A 16,120-nucleotide genomic window follows, 5' to 3' on the forward strand; every position below is an offset into this window, starting at 1 on the left:
TGGAAGTTGTTATTTACGTGACAACGCCTGAACTCAACACAAGCTCATGAGTGCCGTGCTACGCTGCTGTGCGAGCAGCTGTTTGTCTGTGCGTAACAGCAGTCTGTTGATGGTTATTTACACACTGTCCATAACAATAACTTTGTCAGCTGACAAACTGCGCCGGGCTCGGGGTCAGGTTTGGTCAAGAAAATGCGGCCCGAGCCGCTCTAGCGTGCTCACCTGTGTGTGTGTGTGGCGGAACTCCGCCGTGCGCCTGCATCAGAGCAACAGGGATGCATGATAATATCGGCGACAATCAGATTCGGCTAACATGCTTTTTCTTGTTTTGCACATCCATCCATCCATGCATTTTCATCTGCTTATCCGCGGCTGGGTCTTGGGGGCAGCAGGCCAAGCAACGCACCCCAGATGTCCCTCTCCCCAGCAATTCTTTCCAGCTCCTTCTGGGGGACCCCAAGGCGTTCCCATGCCAGATGAGCCTCCTACCAGTGGGACATGCCCAGAACACCTCCAACGGGAGGTGCCCAAGAGGCATCCTGATGAGATGCCCAAACCACCTCAACTGACCCCTTTCGACGCAAAGGAGCAGCAGCTCTACTGATGTCTATGTCTTAGCTCCTTACCCTTTCTCAGCCACCCCACAGAGAAAACTAATTTCAGCTGCTTGTGTCTGCAATCTCATTCTTTCGGTCACTACCCAGAGCTCACGGCCATAGGTGAGGTTGGGACGTAGATGGGCCAGTAAATAGAAAGCTTCACCTTCCAACTCAGCTCCCTCTTCACCACAATAGTCCTGCACAGTGCCTGCATCACTGCAGAAGCTGCACCAAACCGCCCATCCATCTCACGCTCCATTCTACCCTCATTTGTGAAAAAAACCCCGAGATACTTGAGCTCCCTCACTTGAGGCACTAACTCTCACCCAACCCCAATCCACTGTTGCATCGCGGCGACCCTCTCATTCTCCACGGAGAACCCCAACACAGTGGTGCTCAGCCAGGGGCTCATGAGTATCCCCACACCCGCCCCATTCCTCTTATCCTGGGAAAATGTGAGATTCCAGCCCCTCTCCAGGAGTTTGGTTTGAGAACCTGTGCTGCGGAGGTGAGTCCAACTATATCTAGTTGATATATCACATTTCATTTCTCAATCTGCTGGTGGGCAGTCACAATAAGAATATGCATGAATAGTATGATGTTATTTCCACTAAATGACTTGTTATATATTGGCATATTGAATATCTGCAAAAAATCCAATACCATGCATCCCTAATCAGCAATAACTTTTTTCCTATAATGACCAAAAATGATAGAAGCAGTGAAAATGTACCCAAATCTCAGTGCACATTAGAGAGGTTCTACAATACTGCCTATATTATCAAACATGTATACAGCCTGCATGTGATGGACTGTATGCTTATTAATAGAATACTAGAACTAGAAAAACAAAGGATGTGTTCACTTTACAAGCAAATATGGCCCAAATCCACAGATAGGATTTTATCAGAGTAGTGTGGACATAGAATTTTCCAAATAGATCTGGCCTACTTTTTATAAGCAGTCCTTAATCTGAAACATATCTGATAACTGGCCAACTGCTGTGAGAAAGGTCATATCAATTTGTGTTTTTCAATTCATCCTTTTCCACATCATACTTCATTGTGCAGGTGCACATAACTCACCACAAAGGGTTGGAGGAGTACACTGAAACTACAGAACTCTGCTGTAGTCGTACTGCTGCTGTGGTAGGCTGCCCCACATGCCAGTCAATAGAGATTGACTGCCAGACGCTTTCTGACAGGTACAGCTCACCTGCATGCCATGACAGCCTTGTCATGAGGTGCTGACAGAGATACTGGAATGTAGCCCTGGACATCCAAAGGTTTGGAAGAAGTGTTCCTCTGTGGCTGCCCCACCACTCCTGACTCCTCTCCTGGCCACACCCACATCTCCCTCTCCACAGAACAACTGCTGACAGAGCTAGTGGACCGAAAACCCATTTGTATGACAGCCTGTTATCACAAAAAGAAAAACACCCATTTCTCCAAAGGTCCATTTCATGCAACAAAAAAAACCCCTACAAACTCTCCCAAACAGAAGCACATTGCCTATTACTATGCAAAATGATGTCATCAGACGTTCCTCCTCCTGCAATGAGAATAAAGCCTGCACTGCAGTGACAGTGTAGAAATAAATATGACTTAAAATTGTGCTGCAGTGTTTCCAGTGAATGCTTAATTGGGTCTGCATTTGCATATAATATAGTGTCACCTACATAGAAATATAATTGACAACTATTAGTTGAACACAAAACACAAAACACAGGTCGGTTGCATAAAGCACTTTAAGTTTTACCTTTAAATCGGAATTGAGGTTTCCTGAAGAAAATAAAAATCAGTTGCACAAAACATCCTTAAGTCTTCTCCCTAAGTTTCCTTAACTTTTTCTCCTGATCTTTTTCTTACACTTTAGGAATTGCTTAAATTTTTGTTTGTTAAACCATTGCACAGAGGACCTCAGCAAGCAAAGTAAGGAAAAAAACATAAAGTACCTCTGACTGCATCTTAACTGCAACATTGCTCTTTGTAAAGCATCTCTGAGTATCCTGAAAAGTGCTATATAAATCCAATGTATTACTATTATTATTATTATTATTATTATTATTATTATGGCTTTTGTTTCTGGCGATAAATAAGGAAAATGAAGGCAACCTGAGAAGAGTGTTCCACGACAGGGAGAACTTGATGGACACCCTTAATGATGAGCAACTTATTTTGTATTATAAATTTGACCAGAGGTCAATTTGTCTCAACGTCTGAAGTTGGATTACTCAACTTTCTGAAGCTGCGCTCTTTCAGCCTTGTTGCAATTAATGATTGCTCTGTGGCTTTATGTAGCTTCCAATCAGTTATTGGTGAGGCATTTCATGTATTTAAGTCTACAGTGTGCATTTACCAGGTTTTTAAACGCCCTCACCTGTCTGCTGAACACTTTGGTGAAGTTTTTGTCCTAGCAAGAGAAGGATTAGATAGCGATAACAGGTAGGCTGTCACAAGCGCAAGTGCAAGCAAACAAATGGTCTTCATGGAGACAGTAGAATTTACTGGTGTAAAATCTCTTTCAGTGCAGCAAATGCCTTAATGTCTTTCCGTGACTAAGGAAACCTCTGTGCAACACCCTTAAGTCATTTCCTCAGCTAAGGAAAAACTAAACTGTGTAATATTTAAGGAGCAAACTTGTGCAAGGTCCAGGGTCCTTAAATTGTTCTCTTAAGTTTCAGTTGCACACCTTGAGCCACAAAACTACAATAGAATTATCCAAGTAATTTCCAAATCAGGTTATAGTAGTGTTGTCAAAATGATAAGGCACTTAAACAACATATTGTGATCTACATCTCTATTGTAATTGAAACTTGAAACCATTTTTTAAAATGGAAGTTTGTGTAAAAAGTCTCCTGTTTTGAAAATGACTAAAACATAGTTGAGATTTTCCTTCAAGTTGCATTTTTTGAAAAATATCTTAGATAGGAAATGGACACAGTATGATAATTGTCAATTTTTATATCACGGTATACCTTAAAACCTGTATATCACTGCAACCCTAGATGTAATACAAACCATTAAGTCCCGTTTCACACCTTTCAATGCTTCACACTTCCTTCCAGGACTCCCTAAGTTTGATGCAACTGCACCTCTTTATATTCAATACTGCACAAACAACTATCCATGGACTTAAAGGTCTCACTGTATTTTTCAAGGTGTGCACACGGTGCTTTACTATTCGATGTACAAATTTCAATACAGTTTGATACCAAGGATTAGTTCCATACTTATTGTTTTATGTTTCAGGCTGACCTACATGTCTCATCCCACCCCTCCCCCTTTCCCCTGCTCTTCTCCAAGGCGCCATATGGCCAAGGATTACAAAAAGCCCCATTTCAGTACATCCAAAATGTCACATTGTTACAGAATAAAGGAGGAAGCAATGCTAATGTGGTCCACTGTAGTCTAGACACTTAAGTCAGCTAGTGACACTGACTTACAAAACATGTTTTGAACCATTTCAAACCCACTTTAAAAGCATTAAACCCTTTTTAAGATATAAAACAAAACTTTATTCCCAACAAAGATTGTTATTCCTGTAATTATTGCTATGAACAGCTGATTTAGCTGCTCTTTCCTCTTGGGCTGTTCTGTTGCTGAGTTATTTTCCAATAAAATGACATAATTTTAGTTATAGGAGGGTTTTGGCACCCCTGCAGTTAGAGTGGTACAGCACTGTCATAAATATAAATTGCACCTGCAGGTTGCAAACTGTTTATGTAGTCCTGATTTAAGCTGTGGTGATCTGTCTCACAGCCAACAGACAATTACTGTGTACATCCCAGCCAATGCTATTTTTGAAAGATTGCGATGTAGGTTGTTAGCTCATGGGTGTCGTCCCTGTCTCATGGAGTTTTGTAGTTTTCCCAGATGGCAAAAGTCACATTCAACAAGCAGCGGGGATAAGGAGCTGAAGCCTGTTTTTTGTTTTCTCTTTCTTCTTTTCTTCGTCTCTGGTAATGCAGTCGAATGTGTGTTAGCATGTTCAGTGTTTCTACTCACATCCTTACTACGATGAAGCAACACCGACACAACATCTTCGTCCTCTTCCACACAACTCTCTCCCCTTTGCTGTTGTAGCTGACCGATCTGCAGGCAGGTCTCCTTGCTCCACCATTTCATTTGTGTTTGTCATAGTGTAACTGGATCACATGCCAATGTGCTTGTTGTTCTCACCTTTGCATGCGTCGCTAACGGCATACCACTAAAGGTTTTAAGAGGAACTCATGCTTATGGTTCTGCATTACGTGCATTAATCTACATACCACCACTGCTATCCAGCTGTGGCATCAGGCCAGCATCCGACCCAGGCAGCCTAATTTCATGGAGGGGAGGAGGGGTCAGGGGGAAACAATAACATAGTTGGAATCTGATTCAGATTCTGATGAGAAGGAGGGATTTTAAAAGCAAGAGAGGGGGTGAGAGCAGGCCCCCAGGAACACTGTTCAGCCTTGCAGCTATTTTTTTCCAGCGACCACTCGCGGTATTGCAACAAAAATCCCCTGTGGCCCAAAAAGCACTTACCCCATAGGCCACGATTATAAAAGAGACATCTGTAAAGCTGTTGACAGGACACCGCGGACTGCAAAAAAGGTCAATTATGATTCTTTCTATTATTCATTTTTGATTAATGGAGGTTTAATATGTGAAAAACTTTCCTGGAGCAGAGAAAAGTGATTTAAAAATCTGTGACGTTTTCACAATGTAAAGCCTATGAGCCGAGTAGGAACATACAAGCAGGGCCAGCAGGGCGAAACACTACCTATTCAGTGGGCCATATTCTGCTAACACTGAAACTAAAAACTGTTTTTGTTGTATGCGCAAGGTTATCCCATCCAGTATCTAGGTATTATTAAAATCTATGGGTAAAAGACTCTGTGACTCTGTGTGTGTGTGTGTGTGTGTGTGTGTGTTAGATTAAAGTTCAGATACAGTGGCATGCAAAGTTGGGCACCCCTAGTTTAAATTTCTTTTACTGTGAGTAGTTAAGTAAGTAGACAATGAACGGATCTCCAAAAGGCATGACGTTAAAGATGAAACATGCTTTTCAACATTTTAATCAAGATTATTGTATTATTTTTGTTTTGTACAAATTTAGAGTAAAAGAAAGGAAAGGAGCACCATGCAAAAGTTTGGGCACCACAAGACATTTGAGCTTTTGAGACAACTTCTCAAGACCTCAAGACGTCTCAGACCTTCATTAGCTTGTTAGGACTATGGGTTGTTCACAGTCATCATTAGGAAAGATGATGCAAATTTCAAAGCTTCATAAAAACTCTGACTCCTGACAACAATCAACAGCCATGGGCTCCTCTAAACAGCTACCTAGCACTCTGAAAACTAAAATAACTGATGCCCACAAAGCAGGGGAAGGTTATAAGAAGATGGCAAAGTGTTTTTAGATAGCTGTTTCCTCAGTGCGTTATATAATTAAGAAATGGCAGTTAATAGGAACTGTAGGGGTCAAGTTGAGGTCTGGAAGACCAAGAAAACTTTCACAGAGAGGATTGTTAGAAAGGCAAATCAAAACCCCTGTTTGACTGCAAAAGACCTGCAGGAAGATTTATCAAACTCTGGAGTGGTGGTGCAACTGTGCAGCAACTTGAACAAATATGACCTTCATGGAAGAGTCATCAGAAGAAAACCTTTCCTGTGGGGAAATGCTTATATCCAGCAGCTCACATAACTGTATTACAACAGTTTATTTAACTGTATTATACCAGTAGTTTAATTACCTTTGTTATAACAGTACTTTATTTAACTTTATTCCAACAGTACTTCTTTTTTGCCATCATTGTAACAGTACTTTACTTAACTCTAACAGTACTTTAACAGTATTGTGTCAAAAGTTTATTTAACTTTATTGTAACAGTACTTTAACTGTATTATAACAGTGGTTTATATAGTAGTTTAACATTTTAGTAGTCTACAGTAGTTTGGAGGAGTTTCAAAATTTTAAGATAAATATTTTGTATTTGCGATATAGCCTAAAATATTGCAACATCATTTAAAGCCTGTATCGCCCAGCCATAGCTCAAATCAATTACGATGGGAAAAGCTCACCACACAAACAAAGAAGGCCAATGGGCTCTGTAGATTGAACAGGCTCAATTAAGTCTGACACGTTTTACCCAAGAAAGGCTGTCAAGATGAAGTTGGTTTAAAGTTATTTAATCAGCATTTTCCTCTCCTCTCTTTAACAAGTTGTAAAATTTGTTATAAACCATGTAGAATGGGAGATGGTTTGTCAGGGGGTGAAACTAATTCAGGGCTCTGAGGCTGGACAGGGGAACTAGAACATGCCAGGGATTAGAGATATTTATTGTTTCAGGCTGTGGTGAGCTGCTGTCAGCAGTTTATGTGAGCGGTGTGCAGAGGGAGCAGAGCACGCTGATTCGGTCTTGAAACCGAGTGAATTTTCACCTCGCCATGTAAATATGACCACAACAGTCTCTCTGTAGTGTGCATCTTGAACACAGCTGGGTGCATGTGTGTGTGTGTGTGTCAGATAGACAGTTTCATTCCAAAACTAGCATCCAGGTGTTTCCCTGTTTTCCTTCAGACCCCTTTTGTTTTGCTTCAGTCCTGACTCTGTTTATCAGGTGGAATCCTTCAGCTCGGGAACTGAAACAAGTTGAACCGAGTTCAAATTAAAACAAATTTACCTTAAGATACTTTATCTTCACTGCAATTTGTGATACCTAGGGGTGAATCTGTAGGCCTATGTACTGACATTCAGGAAGGCCACAGAATTTTTGGGGACCAAAACATGGGGTGGTGGGAGTGCAATGATAAGAGAATCTGTAACCCCTATGGAGGCCAGAGTCAGAAATGCAGGTCCGTTTTGAATACCTTTTCTAAAAGGATCCTCTTTGCTGTTAACACAACAGAACACTCAAAACTAACTGACTTATGAACTTATGACCTGTGAACTTATGAAACTTATGAATGTATAGAATAAGTTCAGGAATTTGTTTATATCTGTTTACAAGAAGGGCGGATCATGGACTGTATATATGAAACGTATATTCTGCTTAGACATGACTACACTTGTGCTGTGCACTTGTAAGAACTTGCATTCTGATAGTAAGCTAGAAGCAACCAGTGTCCCTCCCTCTAAACCGTGTTGGCCCTAGCTGAAAAATGAAAATGAATCTCTTAAGCCTGTCTTAAAACAATACCCACATGTGCACTGACACCAGTTTTATTTGCTGAAATCATTCTTCCTGTTCATACTGGTTGCTAATGTAATGTTTAGTGTAACTGTACCTTTGAAAGATAATCACTTTATTTGTCTCAGCTCAGACAGCTGTAGTGTCTCTGAGCTGTCAGTTTAATTAAAGAATGCGACTTGACTGTGGATATTTTCTGCCATCTCGTTCATTGGAATAATGCCAGTATATCCCAAAGACCAGTGTGAACAGGAGGAATGACTGCAGCAAGTAAAACCAGTTTTAATGTTTTTATGGACACCTGACTGCTGTTTTTATACAGACATGGGAAAATAAACCAATCCTTAAGCCAGCACTAGACCCTTGCCGATCCATTCCCATCCAGCCTGGTCCTGACAGCTAAAACTTTTCAGCAGACTGGAAGCTGATGTTTTCATATGACAACTCTCCTCCCTTACTTTCCATTTCTGTCTATCTGTCTCTCTGTCTCTCTGTCTCTCTGTCTCTCTCTCTCACACACACGCACGCACGCACGCACGCACACACACACACACACACACACACACACACACACACACACACACACAGAAACCCTGAGGGCAGGCCAGCCACAGCCTGAAAACACATTCAGTGACTGTAGAGCACCACTGCCAAAACTTAAGAAAGGGAAAATAAACCAATTTTCCCAATTAATACTTATACTTGTGTGTTTCTTCAAGATCATTGTGAAGCTGTCTCAGCCTGTGCACAAGTGTACAAAGATCAAGATATCTTTATATTAATACTGAATGAAAAGTCTATGAATGAAAGGGATCACTAATAGTTACAAACTCACAGAGAAGGACAAACTGTAATCCACTCATCATTACAGGCCCAGCATCAAACAGCACAAAGACACTTTAAAAGGCTCAGTGGTGAACATGTGGAGCGTTTAGCAGATAGAGACAGGTATTTTTCTCAGGACTTGGTAGAGACCAAACCAAAGCTAGACTGTCTTCCCAAAGCTGTCTGATAGCAGAACTTTAATAAACAAAAATAGTTTCCACTTAAGAAGAAAAACAGTTACTTATAGAGTCGAAAATAATTTGACCAACATAACCACATTAGAATGTATAACAAAATTATATTTCACCTACTAAAATCAGGGTTGGGCAATATATAAATATTACATCAATATCATGATATGACACGACACTATTTCTTCTTAGATTTTGGATATTGTAATACCTTAAGTGTTGTCTTTTCCTGGTTTTAAAGACTGCATTAAAGTAAAGTGATGTCATTTCCTGAACATACCAGACTGTCCTTGCTGTTCTATTAAGCCCCACTAATTTTAGCCCCTTAACCAGCAAGATACAATGAAGTGCCACCACAAATACTGTCCATCTTCACCCAAGCAGCGCTCACACATTGATCCAAATTGGTCCGCACCAAGTTATAATAGAGAGTCAGGATAAGTATGAAATAAATAAAAATAACTAACCACCGTAAAGTTTTCACAGGACCTTCTTGCTACTTTCTAATATTTACTAGCCTGTTTTCTGGCCTGACCCTGACATGACACACCTATTTTTAGCAGGTTTACACATGTTTACACAGGGGTATTATTTGCCTTTACCCACTTAGTCATTATATCTACATTACTGCTAATTATTGATTAAAAAAAAAAATCATAGAGTGCTGCAGGAATGAGTCCTGAAACCCGGAAATTAGTTCATATTTTTGTACTAATAGTCCCCTCATCTGAAAGTCAATGGGTTTTGAATGGGTTTTTTGATACCAGAAATACGGCAAGACCGCAACTGAGAATATTTTGCTCCAAGGCGTAGTGGCTTTCCTGTGGGCCTGGAAGCACTCTATTGTGTAAATATTTCACAAAAGCACCAACATTCAACCCTACAGTTTTGTCACAACATCACTTTTGAGGTATTTGGTCAGAGATGTTGTGATTTATGATTTTCATCATATTGCCCAGTCCTAACTACAATAAAACCACAACCACATAATATTATTTGTCTGATAGATAGTCCCAATGGAAACTAAAAAATTAATTTTTAAGTGTCATCTTTCTGATTATGTTAACATAAACAAAATCTCAGTCATGTGGAGATTTCTGAAGGACTGAGATTTTGGAGTTTTTACTAAGGTATACTTAGTAAAAACAAAACCCAAAACTATCTGTGTGATAGTCAGATACCACTAGAGGTAAGAGGAAAATGTTTTCTCTCATTTGAATGGCCCAGCCCTTTCACATTTCTAGTGTCACCTCCATGTTCCACTTAATGGCTCATATACACTATGTTAAGTGACATAATGTCCATGCAGAATTTCTGTTAAACTATAAAGCACTTCTGTTTGGTTCCTTAAGGTGGTAGGCTAGGAATGATCAGTGCAGCCTGGATGGCAGCCTCAAGATGTGAAAGCTATCACATTATTTCATAGTGAAGTCATTTTGAAGCTGTAGCCAAAAAAGCTTGAGAAAAACACTGAATGGAGTTACAGAGAGCAGAGGTTTCCTCTGCAGGAATGCAGAAGGTATACTGATCTAAAAGCCATTTGCCTACCTAATGTGAAACATGAAAGAGACAGAAGAGACATTTAAATGGTGATGTGGGCCCAGAGAGGAGACAAATGGAACTATTTTTCTGTCATTAATTGTCTGTCTAATTGCTGCACATTTCTTTCAAGTTCGTGGACATAAACATCACTACACATTTAGTATGTACATTTGTTGTTGTTGTGTGCAATACCTCCATTTACCTTCTGTTATTTGCCTTTATCCACCTATAACATGGCTGTAATTATCAGAGGAATGCATTAATACGGAACAGTTTCTCTTAAATAAATTACGCAAGAAACGTTTTATTCACATTTAAGGTCATATTTAATCTAGACAGCAGATCCAGCAGTAAAGCTGAATGGAACCAACCAGACTCCAGTGTTTGGGGTTGACGATGCGTGTCTTTTGCATCGTGACAAGAAGTTAAATTGTAGCCTGTCCTAACTTTATTCATCTGCCTCCCCGTGGAAAACACGGACTTTTAAAACACTATGATAGGAATTGTAACGTTAGGCCTAATAACTACACTGTAGCTACCAGTAGCTACACTCGCTTCACTATTACTCTATATTCCAATATGGTCAGACTGCATCATAAAGTCTCAGATACATAAATATCATGCAGAGTCCACCCTACCTTTGGACTACATGGCCATGCACTTCGAAGGCTCCCAGTTCCAGGTCAAACCATTACAAGATTCCATTTACTGATCCCGAGGTCTGGTCCACCAAAAACTCCACATTCACAATTTATAAACGCGTCTTAACGGTTAAATCCGTGCAAGAATAAAGTAGCGTATGCTTAGCTTGGGAAGAAAAAAAAAGTGGCTCCAGAATTGGAAACCCCATTCAACAGATATCCACTGCAGGAAGTCCCACCCAAGAAGCGAAAATAATGTCTCAAAGTACAGGAGTCAGTGTGCTGCGTTTCTCTTTCTCCACAGGTATGGGTGATAGGCTTTAGGGAATTGATGAGCTTTCATTCGGCCGCCCCAGTCTCGGCTGCGGAGGGCGGAGTCAAAATGTCCACAATTTGTTGAGCCGGCTGTTTTGCCCTGAACTCCGCCTCCCAGGCACCACTTCCTCCCACACTGTTTGCTGCTCTGTGACCAACCAGGCCCCCGTGGATAGCGATGAGGCTACTATCGTTGTATGTATATTAGAATATTTTGGGTGAGTGTTCTACTTTGTAAGAAAAGAAAAAAAAAACTAAATTATGGGATAAAGATATTTTCATGTGTTTTCAAAGTTATGAGGGGGAAAAACATTTTTTTTTGTCGACCTACACTTAATTTTATCATTGGGGAAAATTCCACATCTACCGAAAGTGATGGACAGACTCCAAACAGGATTTTGCAGTTCAGTTTTCTATCAAGAACTACAACCATGTGGCACAACAATAATAATGAATAAAAAGGTAATAAAAAATAACTGTTTGAGAAATTCCATGTGAATCAGTGAGACAGCATTCTGAATCTTTATTAGAGTCTGTTTGTTACTTATGAGGTGGTGGTGCAAAAAGGGGGAGACATATCAAATATTTTTGAAGTACTGGGGAGGGACTTATGTTTTTTAATTTTGGCTTAAGAGAGGGCATAGAACTTAAAATGGCTGTATTTTGCATTTATTTTAATGCTGATTGTCATTAGATTTTCAAATTAACAATGGTCCTCGGTCATATCATAAAGGACAAATGCTCTATCACAAAAAATACATAACCAAATCCAAGCTTAAAGTAGTGATATTTCATCAAAATCGCTTTATTCTACACTTCATTTAAAATTTTATTAAAACTAAACCATTTGCACAAATTAACCAGCATGCACAAGAGTGGAAAAACCAAGGCTTTTTTAATTTCAGGATTTTGTCTTCAACTTTCAATCATCAAAGAGTATATTTTTTAAAATCTAATTACTAATTTATGGTCACTCAGGGAAGCTCAAGAAAAATATTTTTTGCTTAAGGGATGGTTAAACAAAATAAAGTCACACTCCAGCCGCCCCTCTGATGCGTCAAGAACAGTCCCTTACTTTTTCTTTTTTTTCCCTATATGTACCCCTGGCATGGAGAGTTCTGTTTGTATATATTGTTAATGTATTTATGTTTGTTAAATAAATCATATATTATTAAAACAAACAAACAAACAAAAATGGTCCACTACACAGGTCACATTACATGATCACAAAGGCTCTGGCATTAACAACCATGACAATTTCCTGAGTATCACCCATTCAGTATTTATCATGATTTTATCATAATTTCAACCATCAGGACTTATCAATATCAAGAGGACACCAAGAGCTGTATTCTATTAATTCTCAATTAATATCATTCTTATTATTCCCAAGTAATAACATTATTAGATACTATCTTAGCTAGACAGTAATGCACAGGTGCAAGCCGAGACAAACAAATGTGGCTTGCAGAAGTGCTAATGTGTTTTAATGCAGAAAATCAGGAATCAGAAATACTTTATTGTTCCCCCCAGGGGAGGGATTGGGACACGTTACAGTGGCTTTTATACTGTATATAGGCATAAAGAAATAGAAAATATAAATATAAATGCTAAGTGTGCATGAAAAAAGTTTCAATGTGCAATAATATATAACACAATATATACATATATAAAAACAAGAAACAAGAGATATGTAAGAAACGGCAGGAATAACAGGCTTGTATGCACGGTCAACACGTGCACATAGGCATATATGAGTTTGATGGGCACAATAAGAGAAGTGGCACCAAGCCAAGCATCTGGCAGGAAGCACCATCGCTCATCTAAAGATGGATAGCAAGAGGGCATAAAGACTGAGTCTGTTGCTGTTTCTCTACCCTCCCCACTTCAATAATAGGATAACGGTGGTGATCCCAGCTTAGGCTGTCCCCAAACCCTCACCCCCTGCTGGTGAGGACCACACCCATGAGGGAGAGTGTGTTCAGTTCAAATTAGCATATCCATTGTCTGTAAGATTTTGTTAGTGTTTCATCAAGTTATTAAGCCGCTCTCTAACCACACTACTGGTTCCTGGTCAGTGGAGGCCCCTAGTGTTATCAGGCTAGAAAGACATACACCAGCCACACCAGCGTCATTGTTATTATTAGCATTAATAAGAATAGTTCTGATTGATACATTTACATTAGAAATTCTGGTATCATTTTGATACACTTTAGAAAAGTGACATCATAAAATAAAAGGCTTTGTGGGTGAATCAGAAGCCAGCATTGTAACATTGTTTTCCAGACACATGGACCGAATGTTAAGAAGAAGTGATAAGACCTTGTCAGACCTTATATTGGTACTGAAAGCCAGGACACACATTGTCACATAGGCTGTGACAGAAGGCAACAAAGAATAGGCTTATTGCAGGGCAAGGTTGGCAAAATCTGTGTGGGCCACTCTTTGTGATAACAGATTGATATATTGTTATTGAGCAGAATGCATATTACTGACAATTAAGTATAACTTCCATCTGTTTACTCCATTGTTCAGATGCAATACTGTATTTACTTAAAAAGGGGTACGTTTTTTAGAACTTTTCTCATAATTATGAGATCCAAATCATGTGACTATGACATCATTTTTTCTTCTTTTGGAGATTCGAATCCCGTAATTATGACATAATAAACCATAATAATTACATAAAGAAGTCACATTTGATTTTTTTTTCCTTTGGTGAATGCAATGCACTTTTGTAAGTACAAGGTAATGTTTCACAAGATTAGAAGCTGCAGATGCTGGTAAAGGTGGACCTGTCTTGTTACACACATTCTACCAATTGTGTGCAAAGTGCTGTCCCTTAACAAAAAAAACAACAACAACAAAAATAACAAGAGTATTCAGACATAGATATTTACAAAGATTATGTTATGACCTATTTAAACCCAGGACATTAAATGAAAAAAGTGATAAGCTAAATATATACACAGTCACCATTTATAGGGTACTTTCTATTGGGAAGTAGCTGTCCCTAACCCTGACCTCTAAAATTCAATTCATGTAAATATCACTTAAAACATTTTTCATATTTTTTTCAAAAGTGTAATTTAAAACATCTTTGTGATTAAGTTTAAACAGAAGTTGAAAGATTTAGATGTATTGTAGGATTAATTTTTAAATTGAGAAACTATGCTAAAAAAATAGTGTCCCTTGTTTTCATGTCACTACCGAAACACAAGAGTTTTAATGCTCTGGTTGAGTCTGGATTTTAGCCACACCCCTGAATTTCTGAGAAGGGGGGAAGTACTGCACCCCCGTCCCACTCTATAATCTGCTCTTCTCTGCTCTACTCTACCCTGGTCCACTCTGCTCTACTCTATTCTGCTCTGTTCTTCTCTACTCTACTTTGTTCTACTCTGCTCTGCTCTGCTCTACTCTACTCTGCTCTACTCTGCTCTACTCTGCTCTGTTCTACTCTGCTCTACTTTGCTCTACTCTGCTCTACTCTACTATGCTCTGCTCTACTCTATACTCCACTCTTCTCTACTCTATTCTGTTGTACTCTGCTCTGCTCTACTCGGCTCTGTTTCTACTCTATTCTGTTGTACTCTGCTCTGCTCTACTCGGCTCTGTTCTACTCTGCTCTACTCTACTTTGCTCTTCTCTGCTCTAATCTATTCTGTTCTACTCTATTTTGCTCTACTCTGCTCTACTCTACTATATTCTTCTCCACTCTACTCTACTCTACTCTACTATGCTCTGCTCTGCTCTACTCTATTCTGCTCTGCTCTACTCTCTCAAAAATTAAATTGTTTTATTAACCATAAAACATTTGTCTTTGTAATATTCCCACCATGAGGCATACATTTGAGGAAATATGATGCAACCTTAAAAACAGAATAATGGTCACTACCGAAACACTGGGTGTTTTGTAAAAAGTATATTGAGTTATCAACTAAAGTATTATGGTGCTAATCGGTTACATTTATGTTCTGTTTCATCAATTATTAACTCTGAAATCAATCTGATCAGCATTATGCATTTTACAAAGAAAGATTGCATTTAGATTTTGAAGAATTCTATAATTTGAACTTCGAAATTTGTTAAAATATTAATTTTTATAGATTTAATTGTGAAAACCTTCAGTCAAAATTTGTAAAAATGTATATCTTTAGACAAGGGAAGGAACAAGCATAACAGGTTGATATATATATTTTCTGTGTAATATAATACTATATGTTTCGGTAGTGACAAATTCTGGGAGAGGAAAAACATTCCAAAACAACCTGAAAATACAATATAAAATTTACAGTCATTTTACTAGATATGTGACCTTTACATATGGTACAATATATACAAGGACAAAGTTTTGGAAATAAAACATACAAAATTTAAAAATAATTCCAGCCTAACTTTGCACACATTCGGTAAGATACTGAAAAAGTATTTCTTCCACTGAAATACAATATTCAACCTCTGAACAACGATGACGTGCACAGAAAGCACAAGAAGTGTACATTTTCCAAAGAATAAATGGTGCAAGAGCGCCAATTATTGGTCAGTTTAGAGTACTACCTTATAGCATAGTTAATGTTGATTTTTAATGCAGTTTTTATATCATGTGGGCACCACAAAAGAAATTACAGGGGCGAGTAATCTCAGACACACATATTATAAAAAAGTGTTGGATCATTTGAGTGACCTGGGGACATTTAGAAACACACGGTTAGCTGATGGTTGAAGTGTGGACACTTTGCATTGTATAAAAATAAGGTTGAGTTTCTTTTTGTTTCTTGTCATCTTGCCTACCCAATGATGATAAGGGGTGTTAGAGAAATGTAGTAGGTC

The 16,120-nt window shown here is 39.0% G+C and overlaps 1 protein-coding gene across 3 annotated transcripts in view; it reads right to left on the reverse strand.

Moving 5' to 3' along the window:
- The window catches only part of pdzd2 (PDZ domain containing 2), a 108,211-nt gene extending 96,926 nt beyond the window's left edge, over positions 1-11,285 (reverse strand). For 2 of the 3 annotated variants that reach the window (XM_050049932.1, XM_050049930.1), the window contains exon 1: positions 10,973-11,285. The gene's annotated coding sequence lies outside the window, so the exon portion shown is untranslated. Of the gene's footprint in view, positions 1-1,814; positions 2,015-10,972 lie in introns of all 3 variants that reach the window. The other variant, XM_050049931.1, reaches the window with a different exon arrangement.
- Positions 11,286-16,120: the final 4,835 nt, after the last annotated feature.

This window comes from Epinephelus moara, chromosome 8 (assembly GCF_006386435.1).
Source record: "Epinephelus moara isolate mb chromosome 8, YSFRI_EMoa_1.0, whole genome shotgun sequence".
Taxonomy (NCBI): Eukaryota; Metazoa; Chordata; class Actinopteri; order Perciformes; family Serranidae; genus Epinephelus; species Epinephelus moara.